Source organism: Canis aureus, chromosome 5 (genome assembly GCF_053574225.1).
Source record: "Canis aureus isolate CA01 chromosome 5, VMU_Caureus_v.1.0, whole genome shotgun sequence".
NCBI lineage: Eukaryota > Metazoa > Chordata > Mammalia > Carnivora > Canidae > Canis > Canis aureus.
In genome coordinates, this window is record NC_135615.1 from 33,569,444 (window position 1) to 33,584,579 (window position 15,136).

The 15,136-nt window shown below is 40.6% G+C and overlaps 1 long non-coding RNA gene across 1 annotated transcript; it reads left to right on the top strand.

The window, feature by feature from the left end:
- Nucleotides 1-1,117: 1,117 nt before the first annotated feature.
- Nucleotides 1,118-4,684, top strand: LOC144313391 (uncharacterized). The gene is made up of 3 exons (XR_013379049.1): nt 1,118-1,557; nt 2,984-3,110; nt 3,688-4,684. It is a non-coding gene; the product is annotated as an uncharacterized LOC144313391 (long non-coding RNA).
- The last annotated feature ends 10,452 nt before the right edge of the window (nt 4,685-15,136 follow it).

Genomic DNA, 15,136 nt, shown 5'->3' on the forward strand with positions numbered 1-15,136 from the left:
ATACAAGCACAGGGATGTCACAGGGGTTAACACCCTCCCTCCCAAGGGAAACATCCTTAGCAATGAGAATACAGTATTTACGTGCACGTTCTTTCATTTAAGGCCTTATGGTGTCCACTCCAAAGTTGCTTGGGGCAGCAAAATTTCCCCAGTTCCTCTTAAGGAAAAGTGTTTTGTATTAATTATCACTCAGGTTATTTTTTCCACATTCCACATTTCATTCTGGGATACTGCCAATCTCCTAAATATTTCTTTTATTATTTTTTATTTTTTTAAAGATTTTATTTATTTATTCCTGAGAGACACACAGAGAGAGAGAGAGAGAGGCAGAGACACAGGCAGAGGGAGAAGCAGGCTCCATGCAGGGAGCCCGACGTGGGACTCGATCCTGGGTCTCCAGGTTCAGGCCCTGGGCTGAAGGCGGCGCTAAACCGCTAAGCCACCCGGGCTGCCCTAAATATTTCTTTTAAGTAGGAGACATTATGGTTCATTCTTTGTGCTGGTGGTCTACGGATTTTGAAACGTGCAAAATGTCATGTATCGATCACTACAGTATTAATCAGAATTGCTTTATTACCTTAAAAAGTCCACTCTGGGGATCCCTGGGTGGCGCAGCTGTTTGGCGCCTGCCTTTGGCCCGGGGCACGATCCTGGAGACCTGGGATCGAATCCCACGTCAGGCTCCCAGTGCATGGAGCCTGCTTCTCCCTCTGCCTGTGTCTCTGCCTCTCTCTCTCTCTGTGACTATCATAAATAAATAAAAGTTAAAAAAAAAAAAAAGTCCACTCTGCTTTGCCTGTCCAACTGTTCCTCCCCCTTCCTCCAAGCCCCTGGCAAGCTTTTTTCCTATTTAAATCTTTTTTTTTTTTTTAAGATTTTATTTATTTATTTGAGAGAGAGACAGAGAGCAAGAGCAGGGGTAGGAGCAAAGGGAGAAGGAGAAGCAGACTCCCCACTGAACAGGGAGCCAGACGTGGGGCTCGAACCCAGGACCCTGGGGTCATAACCTGAGATGAAGGCAGATGCTTAACCAACTAAGCCACCCAGTTGCCCCTGAAATCTTTTAAAAAATCTTTTTATAATATCCATAGTCTTTCTTTTCCAAAATGTCATAATTGAAATCATAAGGTAGGTCGTCTTATCAGACTGGCTTCTTTCACTTAGTAAGAGAAGAGTCATTTGTGTCTTGTTATGGCTTGATACTTCATTTATTTTTATTGTTGAATGATATCCGTCGTATAGATGTATTACAATTTCTTTACTCGTTCACCTATTTTAGAATGTCTCGATTGCTTCCAGTTTGTGGAGCTAATGAATGAAGCTGCTGATAATAAGTTTATGTGTGAACAGAAGTCTTCATCAGTTGGGTAAATACCTGGGAACTCAATTTACCACATCATATGATAAGACTCTATTTAGCCTTGTAAGAAATTTGTGAAACTGTCCTGCAAAGGGACTGGGCATTCTGCAGTCCTCGCTCCAACACATGGGACTTCTGCTGTCCCAGTCTCCCAGCTTCCGGTGACGTCAGCGTGGGAATTATAGCCACTCTGACAGGTGTGTTGGAATATCTCCTTGTGATCTTCAGTTCTCTAAGGACAAATGATGTTGAACGTGTTTTCATATGCTTATTTGCATTAGCGTGTCTTCTCTACTGAGGCATCTGATCAGATCTCTTGTCCATTTTTTCATTGAGTTATTTTCTTACTGGTGATTTAACATTTTTTTGATATATTTGTAAACAAGTAGTTTAGCAGATGCATATGTGTTTTGCAAATATTTTCCCAATCAATGCTTCTCTTTTTAGTCTCTTGACACTGTCTTTCATGAAGCAGCCTTTTTCAATTTTAGGAATAGTCCATCTGATCAGTTTTTACTGACATAGATTATGCTTTCAATGTTGTATCTAAAAACACATAACCATGGGTGACGGGCAATGGGGAAGGCACTTGATGGGATGAGCACTGGGTGTTATACTATATGTTGGCAAATCGAACTTCCATAAAAACAAATGAAAAAAAATTAAAATTAAAAAAATAAAAACACATAACCAAACCCAATGCCATGTAATTTTTCCCCTATGTGTTTTTCTAGCAGTTTCATAGTAGTTCCTTTTATATTGAGATAGTTAATTAATTTTCCCCTCAACTGATAAATCTGCTACTTAACTCCTCTATCTCAATGATTATGCTTTTCTTGCTAGAAATTCTACTTGGAAAAAAAAAAGAAATTCTACTTGGTAGTTTTATAAATCTTTTAAAAATAATATCCAGGCTAGCTCATTATTTGTCATTTTAATTCATTTTATTAATTTAAATCAATTGTCTCTCTTGTGTCAGCTTCCTATTTTAGATATTAAAGTTTTTTTTAATTTTTTTTTTTTCTGTATGCTGGTTCTTAAGCCTGGTGGATCATTTCCTCATTTAGCTTCAAAATTTTCCTATGGTTTCATCTTGTTAATCATTGTTTTCCACACTGGGTTATTCCTTTGACCTTTGTATTGTAAAAGAGTTATGCTAAAAATAGTTTTTTTAAAAGAGCCACTCTGAGGGTGGGAGGATATTGATGAGGAGGAGACTTCACCTGTGTAGGAGTGGGGGGCAAATGACAAATCTGTATACTTTCTGCTCAATTTTACTATGGACCTAAAATTACTTTTTTTTTTTTCCTAAAATTACTTTTAAAAAAGATTAAGTCTAATTAAGGAAAAAAAATGAAGAAACCTTTGCATATGTTGGCACCTCAGAGAGTTCGCTAACTCATAACCTAGTTGACATATACATTGTTTTACATTGGGGATGTCTACAGAGATAGAATACGAAGACTTTATTTTATAACCACTCAAAGCTATTATTAAACATAGACTTTTTCTTTCCCCTGTTCAGTGGATGGAGATGGAATTGAACTGTTCCTCTCTTGCGCTGGGACACTGATTCCATAAAGATCTTTTGACCAGGCTCTCCGTTCCATTTCCATCTCTTAGGAGGGACGGCCTGCTGTGTGTGTTTGAACTGCTGTCACTGTGTTCTAGGCTCTGTCCTCAATATTATATCATCAGATACCCAGGGCTGGTGCTGTATCCACTTCCTGACCTCTAGAGAGAAATATAGGTAAGAACAGAACATCTTTTTTTTTCTTGGGTGACTTGCTGAAGGAGATCATAACGTTCTGGAAGGATAAATTGTGTGGTGGCATGTGGTGAAAGAAAGAGCTAGAAATAAGAATAGAAAACAGAGAGACCAAGAGAGGTGTCTCTAGGCATTGAGAGTAATAAATTTCAGTAAGACTTAAAATGCTTTGTAAAAATTGGCATAACTTAATGACCTTGATTTCTTTAGATATTTGAGGGAGAAATGACCTTTAATAGTCACACTGGACGTGAATTGTGTCGTTCATGATCACGTGTGTGAGGGGAAGGTTGATGACTCTCAGTGTTGCAGTAGGTTTACAGGAAGTTGAGACCGAGGAGATGGGTGTTTGGAAGGCAGTCTGCATTCTGAATGCAGTGTCAGAGCATGGGGGCCGTGTGGCTCTACCCCAACAGTTTCACAGACAGAGAGACCCCAAGAGACCCCCACGCTGCCAGACAAAATGACATCAACGCTCGCTCTGACAAAGACCTATTTGAATGCCATCTTTTAAGATATATTTAATGGTAATATTTTAAATGTTGCTTTATGTCTCCAGAGCCGCTGGAAACATCAGATGTACAAATAATTTACATAAACAGTCACCTGAGTCTTAAACAATAACAGCACGTCGATGATGAATGAACTCAAATACACTTGGGGGGAATATGTATGAAGAACATGAAGTGAAACTCCCAAGCTTATGGGGAGACCTAGTGATTAGCCACAGTTATTTCCATAAAGGGATTTTTTCTTTTTAAAGAAAGACATGTTTTCATTCTGGCAAAAATAAAATTATACACCAGGAAGAGTATACACAAAATGTTCTCTCAAGTCTCTTTCTCGGGGAGCTTGCTTCAGCATTGATGGAATTGGACGTTAAGGTATGGATTCGTCTTGCCCATTTGGCAGTTGAATGGAAAACCCTCCAGCAGAACAGGACTATGACCTACGTGACCCGTCACGGGGGAGAATGGGCCAGGAGGCGGTGGTGTGAACCCCAGACAGTGGGGCACATGGAGTCAGAGTGAGGGATGGGATGTGTTTGACAAGCGAGTCTAAAACAGTAACTATGGAATACATTTAGCATTTTCTTCAAAATAGCCATTTGTTCATTTGTGTTTTTTCATTGGTTCACCCATGAATTGATACTCATTCTTCCCTTCGAAGCTTACCTGTGAGGCCCATCTCCCAGGCCCTGTGTGGGGCACCACCACACCAAGACAAAACCCGACTCAGCCTCTGTTCTGGGGTGGGGGCCCCACTTTCCGCGACATGAGTGAACGACCCCACAGGGATAGAGACATCGCTTGGGGTTCGTGGAGGAGCCCCTGACCCCATGGTTCCTGTTACCAAGTCTTTAAGTCCCTCAACCCCTTCTGTACTGACTAATCATCCAGTATCTTTTTACCTTAGATGTTAGTTTGCATCTGTAGAGATTGCTCTGGGTTGTTGTAGAGTTTCCGTGTCTCTACATGCTCAGTCTTTCTCTGGGTGTCTGCACATGTTAAATACAGTTATGGAAACAATGTCAACGTCTTTAGTTGCCAATTCTATGATCGATGCCATTTCTGGGTGGCTTTCCAGTGATTGATCATTCTTTTTATTTTTTTTATTTTAATTAATTAATTAATTAATTTATTTATTTATTTATTTATTTATTTATTTATTTTTTGATCATTCTTTTTATTGTGGGTTATATGGCCCTGCCTTGGCACATGCCTGGTAAATTTTAATTGCTTGTGGGACACTGTGAATTTTACCTGTGGAGTGTTAGATACGCTTGTGTTCCTACAAAATCTCCTACAGTCTTGGTCTGGGATGCAGTGCAATGATTTAGAAACTGACCCCATCGGGTTCTGCTTATAAGTTTTGGCAGGTGAGACCAGGGCAGTGGTAAGTCTAGGGCTAATTTTCCCTACCGCCTAACACAACTCTCCTCAATTCTCCTCGAAATAGAAGATTTTCCAGTCTTGCTGGTAGAATGTGATTTGCAGCCTATTGTTCCTCGAAAACCCATTTGAGCGGTTCTCTCGCCGTGTGTCTGCTGCCTCGCCCACACGGATCTGTCCCTGGGTGAGGACGCAGAGAGGAGACTGCAAATCACAGCTCAGTGCGCACGTTCTCTTCTCCAGCACTAGGCTGTGTGGACCCCATCAGCTCGCCTCCCCCTGACTCCTGAATCCCCTCACTGCACCCCATCTGTAAACTCTCTCTCAGCACTAAGTCTGGACGAGCATGGGCTCACCTCTTTCCTTCCCATCTTTCAGGGTCCACTGCTCCTTCACTGCCTGATGGCCAAAAACTTGAATCCTCTTGCTTCGTACATTTTGTCATTTTGTCATTTTGTCTATTTGTTTATTACTCATTCCAGGCAAAAGGGTAAATCCAGCCACCGCTGCCTCATCTTAGCCGGTAGACTCCCATTCGTGCATTTCTGATGGTCGAACATTGTGGATGTAATTCTAACTTAAAATGATTATGTAGCATATAATAAAATGCAGAAAATGTAACCTGAGATAGGTAGTGCTATTTCCTTTAGAATAAAAAATTAAATGTGAGATGTATTATGAGTCAAAACTTTGACAAGGCTATTTCTTTCTATGGAATATATAACCAAAATTAATCTAGTTGTATTTATATTGCAAATAAATTATGTCTATCTTCTCTAGACTTTATATATGAGAGTGCTAATTTTTATTATCACCTATGCACACTTTACAATGCTGGGTTTACATATAAAAATACATATGATGTATACATGGATTTTTATGTAGGTCTCATTCAAAAGATGCATATTTGGGTATTATTCCAACATAAAGGAAAGAAAAGTATAATTTAGAAAAAGAAAATGATTTATGAAGATGATTACCCAGGGAATCATTTATGAAATGATTTGAAGACACCAACCTATCACTCTAATATCTAAACATATTCTTTTACTAAAAGATTATGCCTTAAATATACTTACATTTTTCCTTTACAAGTTTGATTTAAAATAAAAATAAATTTGAGTGATGAAAACATTACCTTCCCCACTGACGTTTTACATTAAATCTAAGAGGTGAAGCTTGGGTTATTTTATTTTATTGTATTTCTCAAATAAAAGCATTAACAACCTAATGATATAATTAAAAATCATACCTATAAGGCTTCATTGATGGAACCACAAAGGGAACATTTAAATTAATAACCCATGGTTACTATTTGAAAGAGAAACTGTTTAAGATTCAAGCTTGATGATAAAGCAAGCCCGCTTCAGTAAAAGTTCTAAGAGAAAATTATGAGTCCAAACTCCTAAGGAGATTATACTGCTATAGATTGGAACATAAATGCTCAAGAAGACAGATGATGAATATTCTTTAAAGTCTGTGAATCTTTAAATTCAAGCTGAAAAAATAAGGCTGCATTGAATTTTTATGATATTCTATGGTTACCGGATAAAAGAAAGCACAAAATCAATACTTTCACACTGTATCCAGTTCTTATTGTAATTTCTAGCTAGAACTTGATAATTAAATAAATATAAGTGCTTTTTATCTTTAAGCTACTTGGAAAAATGATTTTAAAAACCTTATATAGATGTGGATTTAGATGAATAACATCAAATACACAATCCTTTATAGTACATTTTTCCATTTGCAAAATTAATAGGGACTAAAATGAATACTAATTTGGGGATATTTGGTAGAATATAGTTCTTCCTTCCATTGAGATATGATTAATAATTATAATATATAATGTCTAAACACTGTCTAATGAGCCTGAAAACACTAAGTTAAACAAACATATTAACCTTGTAGCATGAGTTGGTTAGTGGTATATGGAACCAAACATTTCCCCATGACATATTCAATATTAATGGGATTCCAGGCCTTGGCTAGGACAAAAGCTTTCTCTCTTCTTTTTCTATTTCTTTCAACAGTGGCTACCAGTGCACATTTAATTTTTTTGTTTTAGTTTAACAGAAACTATTTTATTCTGAGTCTACGGCCATACCACCCTGAACGCGCCCGATCTCGTCAGAAACTATTTTATTCTGAGCCAGATATATAAATAGAAAAAAAAAATATATATATATATATATATACATGACAGTTTATGGAAGGGCATCCCAAGGCTGAGAGCCATTTGGACATTTGGATTGTTGATTTGCAGGAGTCATTTATAGAAAGAATCCAAAGGGGAGTGAGGGTTTTTTTTCCCCTTTATTTATACTTTTAATGATTTATTAATTTATTTGGGAAAGAGAGAGAGCATGAGTGAGAGTGGGGCAAAGAACAAAAGGTGAGGGAGAGGAAGAAAAGCAGATAGATGTTGAGCACAGAGTCTGTTTCAGGGCTCTATCTCACGACCCTAAGATCATGAACTGAGCTGAAACTAAGAGTTGGATGCCCAACTGACTGAGCCACTCAGATGCCCCAGGTTTTTTCTTTTCTTTTCTTTTCTTTTCTTTTCTTTTCTTTTCTTTTCTTTTCTTTTCTTTTCTTTTCTTTTCTTTTCTTTTTTCTTTTCTTTTCTTTTCTTTTCTTTTTTCTTTTCTTTCCTTTCCTTTTCTTTTCTCTTTTCTTTCTTTTCTTTTCTTTCTTTTCTTATCTTTCTTTTCTTTTCTTTTCTTTTTTCTTTTCTTCTTTTTTCTTTTCTTTTCTCTTTTCTTTTCAAGATTTTATTTATTTATTCATGAAAGACACACAGAGAGAGGCAGAGACATAGGCAGAGGGAGAAGCAGGCTCCATGCAGGGAGCCCAATGTGGGACTCGATCCCAGATCCCCAGGATCACACCCTGGGCCGAAGGCAGGGGCTAAACCATGGAGCCACCCAGGGATCCCTGTTTTTTTCTTTTTGATATTGGTCTAGGGTTGTTTTCAGCCAAGTCACATGTACAATCTTTTCAATGGTTTTCTCTTTTGGATGGTTATGTTCTTTATGAATCTCAAACAAATTTGGAAATAATTCTCTTTGGCATAGAGAGACCAGTCTAGCAGGATAATCGCTTTTCATTTCCTATCTGTACCTGCATACGAACAAACCATCTGGACAAAGAAGTGGAATAAAGCCAGGCCACTCTGCTGTTACATTCAATTTAGACGGTTTTGATATGATGTGAGTTGCATCTGAGTCCCTGACCACCCTCAAGTCGTCGACTTACAGTCTAAAGTGCATCACAGTTTAGAACCTGATGAAGTAGATTTGTTTACCTGTGGTTCTGATGGAAGTTATTCATGTCACGTAAGAGAAAAGAATTCAGAGTAAACTCAACCAAATACCAAGCATATTTTGTGTATATGTTACAGAGTAAAAAAAATAAACCCTTCTTCTGCCGCTGGCCCCTTATTATCTTGTGAAGAAGACAGACTTGCAGGCAGACAACACCAATGCAAGGCAATGCAAGTGACTCCTTGTCCTTCTTGAATGCATCTTCTCGTGAGTGTATCTATCACAATTTTAGTGAACGTGTTCATCATTCCTGCTGAGGACATTGCTAGGACTTCCCAGCTGATCTGTGTTGAAATCCTTGCCCTCTTCTAATTATCTGCAAGAATTTAAGAACACAAATCTCATCTTGCCTTCTTCCTGATTGTCAACCTCCAGTGTCTGTACCAGCTTCAGGATGATGCACATGTATGCACTCTGCTATAGCCACGTCCTCGTACCCTACCACCTTTGTCATGGCCATTTCCCAGCCACTGCAAGCTTCTCTCCTATTCCAGAGGTAGTCATAACACACACACACCCCTCTTATGGAGCATCCTTGATTTTTCGGGACTGAGTCACTTAGTTATTTGTTCAAACATCTCATTCATCTTGGTATGCTTTCCAGAGTCCAGAATATTGTCTGGGGAAAAGTAAGTGTTCAGTAGTCTAGTATACAAATAATTGTCCTAATAAAAATGTAAACCGCTACAGAGGTACATAAAAATAAATTATTTTTTACAGCTGGGGTTAAGGAAAAATTTATTGAAGGCGATGGCATATTAATTTTTCCTTGTCAAATGAATAGATGTTTTTAAAGGCAAAGATGAGAGGGTGGAATAAAACAAGGCCTTGCCAAAGAAAACAGACCAGGTCCCATTTTCTCTTCTTTCAGACCAGAGATTCCCCTGACAGGCCAAAGTACAACCCACAGTCCCAGCTACGGTCCTGTGCTATGTCTGCGGAGGATCCCCTCAGCTGCCTCCTGAAGATCCTCCTTCTTCTCCTGCCTTACAAGATCCCAATTTCATCCCTGGCAGCAAGGTGGCTAGCTAAACATTTATATTCCCTAGATTCTCTTGAAGTTACTGTTCATCATTTAACCCACCTCTAGATAAAGAGACATACGTAGAACTTGCTAGAATTGCTGAGAAAAGGGTTGCTTCCTGGACATAAAGGTTGCCCTGCCTTTTACATCGTGCATCTTCCCTTCTCTGGCTCAGCTGCGAGGGCCAGCGCTCTAGAGGCCATTTTCAGAACGAGGCGAAAGGTAATACAAGAGGTTTCAGGCGTGAGTTGATAAAATGATATAAACAACAATCTACTTGCAGATTTCTTGACGTTAAAATTTTAAAACAGAGCCAGATTTGCTTAATTGATTCTGCTTCTCACAGCCAAGCACAGTCCTTCATTGAAACAAGCCTATAATGGATATTGCCATGGATTAAGTGAAAGGAAATGTGATACTTTTTCATGGCCAGCTGTGCTGATAAAGTATTTAGAGATGTGTGCAGCATTTTAAAATCTTACTAACAGCCTTGTGACTCTTAGGTGCCTACCCACCAGCCTTTAATATATGTGAAATATGTAGAAGTACATTGAGAAGACGTATCAATGATTGGTTTTAGCCCTGATCACATATTTAGAACACAAGTATCCACATAGTTGACCCTGAGTACCTCCTCACCAGAATCTGTAAGATGCATAACAGTATAGGCTTTCGACATTCCCCTCTGAGTGGATGGGTCAATAAACATTTTTTAAAAAACCTGGATTAATTATAAACCAACTAATCAGATCCCTCAGTTTTGTGGCATATATTTTTTGAAGGAAATCAAAGTATGGCAATTATGACACATGATATTCATTTTTAATGGAAAAAAATCAATGAAAATTATGAAAAATCCAGGAGATAATCTGAGGTTGGAAATCCCAAATTTCATACTTTACACTGGATCATTAAAGCCTACATTTAGAATTAGAATAGGGTGGGGTGGAAAATAGAAATACAACATGGATTTCCTCATAGGAATTGCTGGCAAAATAGACTGATACATTTGGGGGATTTTTACATGGTTTTATAAGATTTAAATCAACAGTACTTTTATGTGTATCCTGAATTGGACGGTAAAGAGATGAATAGCAAGGGTGTTCAGTGATGAGGAGGATACCTTTGGCACATGTGGAGCGGAGCAAAGTGAGTGGCTAGAGGCTCCGTGTGAATCCAACGTTTACCAAAGGGCTGTGGAAAGCTCAGGGCCTGAGCCACTCCATTCGTGAGTATGTCCGGGAAAAATGGGAAATCCGACCCTTCATCTGAGTCCATCCTCTGTTTCTCCATCCGTTCCAGAGTCCTTGTGGAGATGCTTCCCCAGGAGAACTCACCCTCCACCTTGTCTTGTACCAACAGGACAGGCATCTCTCCTGGTACTTGTGACCTTCTATCTGGCCCTTGTGACCTTCTCCACAGTGAAATTCTCCTTTTTCCTTTGATAAACCAAGGTCATGCAGTGACCATGTCAACATTCAAACCAATACAAGGGGACGAAATAGTATTTAGATGAACCTCTGGTCAACCTGCACTAGTCACGTTAAAGATGAGATGTAATCCACGTGTCTCGTAGTAGACAATAATTCACTTCAATGTAATTACTTCTTAAATCTCTACTATACTTCCGAGATTCCATACTTTTAAATAACTGTGATGGGGAATTTGGCCTTACCCAGAAAGATAGGGTCTTTGTCTCTGGCTCCTGGGAGGTAGCTTCTAATCCCCTGGAGTTTCCTGATGACAGAATGGTTTTTGTTATTTATGAGGGGCCCTCGGACCCCCTCTATGAGTCTGATGTAAGAGGAGACTCAAGGTTGGGGGGTAGCTGTGCCAGAAAGACCCCATATGATTTAGTGTTGGGACTTGGGGTCGTAGGGTATAAATCACCCCAGAGACTGAGTTCAACCCCTTGGACCATCCATCAATCATGTCTACATAATGAAGCCCCGATGCAAGCTCTGGACTCAAAGACTGGTGAGCCTCCTGGGTTGTTAATACTCCCGGCACGTTGTCACATATCCAACAGGGATGCTGGGAGGAGAATGTGGACGGAATATATTGTGAGAACCACACAAGTTTCACGTTTGGGACCCTTCTAGATCCGTTGTCTCTGTGTCTTTCTGTGGCTAATCTGTGTTCTTTCCCTGTAACAAACACAAGATAATTATAAGAGTTTTCACTGAGTTCTGTGAATCTCACCAGCAGGTCAGTGAGCCTGAGGGTGGTTGTGGGAAAACCCACACTTGGCATTATGGTCGGGCATCCAGCGGGCTGGGTGTCTGGAGGGCTGGGTCCTTCACGCCACGACGTGGCTAACTCTACAGAACACCTTTGCTTAAAGGCAACACATTCCACTCAACGTTATAGCTCTCCATCTATCTGAGGTAACACGACTTTACTTAGTAAAACAAATACACTCATTTTGTCATGTCCTCCAACAATCCAGAGAATTTTATAGTCTAATCTCATCCTGCATCTGTCCCACGGGCAGCTTTATTCATAGGAATTCTATTTGGGGAAAAGTTAATTCAGCAATTATCATACAGAGAACACGGTCGTGTTTGAAGCGGAGTTTTTTCTCCCACGGACTGGATCAAAATTATGGTATGAGACACCTTGGTTTTCATGGAAACTGTGTCTCTTAGATGCTGAGCATTCTATTACAGCACCTTGCTGATTCTCACAACCATAAAAGAAACGCAGAGAATGGAAATCACAAAAGTTTTTCCCAGAAGTGTCTATGTTCTTGTGATACTAATACATTTTTTAAAATTCTGGCTTATGATGTAATAATGCAAAGTCCCAGGGAAGGGTGCAAGTCCCCAGGGAGGGTGCAAGGTCTACAACTGGAACTTTGACCAGGTCTCACAGAAAGGAACACCCCCAAAGGACAGCAGACATTTGTGCCCCTGCCCAGTCGCTCCGTGGCTGACAGGAGAGGAACCCTGCACCAGCTCGCGGGGCAGGCCCGGGAAGAGACTCTGCTGGCAACACACACCGCACCAAGACTTGCAGAGATACTACTGCATTTAATCCATGAGGAAGTAGGGGAGTATGCAAGGTTACTCTTATACCATTTCACATTTAAAGGGGTTGGTTTATTCACCCAGAGTCACAGGATTCAGACTTGAATCTTTTGATTCTGCTCCATCAACTCCTTACCCTAAACCACATAGCCATCGAAGTTTGCTTTGTAGACATCTCACCTTCTTTAACCTCCCCACCTCTTTCGGAGTACCGTATTCCTATCTCAGTTTTCATGATTGATTTGGTCATACTTTATTTATTTTATTATATTTTATTTAATTTTATTCATGTTGCTTATTTGGGATTCTCTTGCCAGAAGAAAACCATACTGACAGAGCACCTGGAGGGGGCAGCGGGTTAAGCACTGGACTCTTGGTTTCAGCTCGGGATGTGATCTCATGGTCATGAGACAGAGCCTGGCACTGGGCTCTGTGCTCACTTGGGGGTCTGCTTGAGAGTCTCTCCTCTCCCTCTGCCCTCTTGCTCATGCTCTCTCTCTCAAATAAAAAAATAAGTATCTTTTAAAAAGGATAAAAACATATTTATTTTGTAACTGAAACATTTGGATAGCTCATGGTCACGAGCCACAGACAGCAGTACAAACACGTCCCTCCTTCAGAGGACTTCCATCACTGTGGCACCTGTTTAGAGATATTTTGAGACATGAATCTTCCTAATGGCCCTAAAACTATCCCCCATTCATGTGTAGCAGTATCCAGCTGGCAGTTCCAGGGTATTTGGTATGTAGGACCCCATCTTCACGATAACAGATCACATAACCATCTGAACTAAAAGAAAATTAAATCGATAAGCATTTTACATGGGAAACAGGCAGCGCAGGGCTTGATTTGAATGTGCGAAGCACTCAATGCAGAGGGAAAATGTTAAGTACATTTTTAAAAAGCTGTCGTAGTGTCATCAGAACAAATCCCACGCTACTAAATGCAATCAAATCAGACTCAAGAACACATATCAGTAAACTGCTAAACTTGAAGACACCGCACGCACATCTCCACTCAAATGCCGAGATGGTGTGGTTGTGGGTCTTCCATTTCTCCCGGCGATTTCTATTTCCAAGAGCCACACTCTGTTTTCTCCATCTGTGAGAGATGCTCTCAGCCCGCGGGTGGACTAATGGCTCCGATTGTCCACGGTGCCTGCGCCCCTTTTTTCTGCTGCCCCCTCTGGTGCAAGGGTTCAAGGAATGGCAGCTACTTTCCCTGCAGCCTCTGCGAGCTGAGCTTGTGGTTCTCTCCCACCAATGAAAGTGTGCACGAGAGTGCCGAGATGGAAGAGAATCAGAAGCCACGTTATTTCTTTTTCAAAAACACGAGTGCAAAGGACGAGCTTCAGCAGACCTGAGATTGAGCAGCAAGATTAGGTTTCTCCCTGCAGAGGTGATCGGCCCTTGTGCATACTGCTGGCCATTTTCTGACCCTGAAGCCACATCCGAGGGTGGTGCCTTACATTCTTTCTGGTTCTCCATCTCTTTTATTGGTTTAATAATCACTACATTTCAATCCTGCCCAAATTTTGAGCAATTTTATCTCCTTGATACAACTGTAAGCAATGAAGCTGTCGACCTTGAACACCCTCGAATACCCTCAAGATGATCACTGTTGAGAGCTGATGGTTTCATTTACTCAGCGAAGTTGCTTAATTTGAGTTAATGTTTTAGGATTAAACAAATCCTAAATTTTTCAGTAAAGTTCTCATTGCTGGATAATGATCATTAAATCCACAATGTAAGCACTGAATGAAATTAGTTTCAGTATAATTGAACACCATAGTGAAGGTAAATAAAAACCCATGGACCTTACAAAGATCCACTCAAAATCATCATTTTACTCATTGTGAAGAAGGAGATATTGGTGACCTGATTCGACCCACATATACTTTACTCCCGTTAGGTGATCATCCATAAAATGGGTGAGGAGGAGACCCAGAGACAATGGCATCCCACCATCCCCAGGCATGGCTTCATAGTTTGAGTCCAGTAGAGGCCCTTCAATTTTAAGGCTGTTTCACTGCACTCTCCGACTTTTTTAGCTCCACAGAATTTGGCTGAGGACAGGGTCCTGAGAGGCCAAGTCTGCAGTGGAGATGTTTATGTGAGTCATACATGAGAGTGTGCTCTCAGGGGAACCCACAGGGGTTAGGGGAGCAGGGGAGAGCAGAGGAAGGAAGTACTCACAGCACGGTTAGTCAGCCTCTGCCTAAGCCCACAGGGACCCCTGGGGTGCCCATGGAGCACCACTGTCCCCTCTGAGACAAGTGGCCTGGTACATCGCCTATCAGTTCAGCATGGATGTAGGATGGACCTGATGGGACCTTCCCAGGCATCTCTGGGGAGGCAGTCGAGGCCGGGGTGAAGGCAACTTTCTGGGAAAGCATGTGGCTGTGGGGCAATGAGCACCCTACACGGGCTGCAAGCTGAGGGTCTGAGGTCACCAGCTCCTTAAAGATATCGGAGCAGGTCACCAATAGCATCTTCTATGCATGTCACTGTGTGTTGTGTTTGGTCACGGAGCCAACAGGTTGTCAAAGAGACGCACTCCTGAGCCTCACTGATCCCCCTTTCCCCACCCATCCTATTTGGTTTTGAGTGTTTAATGTGTCTACTTATTGAATTTTTTCTCATTCCAGATATAAACAAATACAAATATATGTTAATTTGTATTTTTCCTTTTTTTGTATATGTGCACGATACACAGCGGTGTATGTGAGAGCTCATTG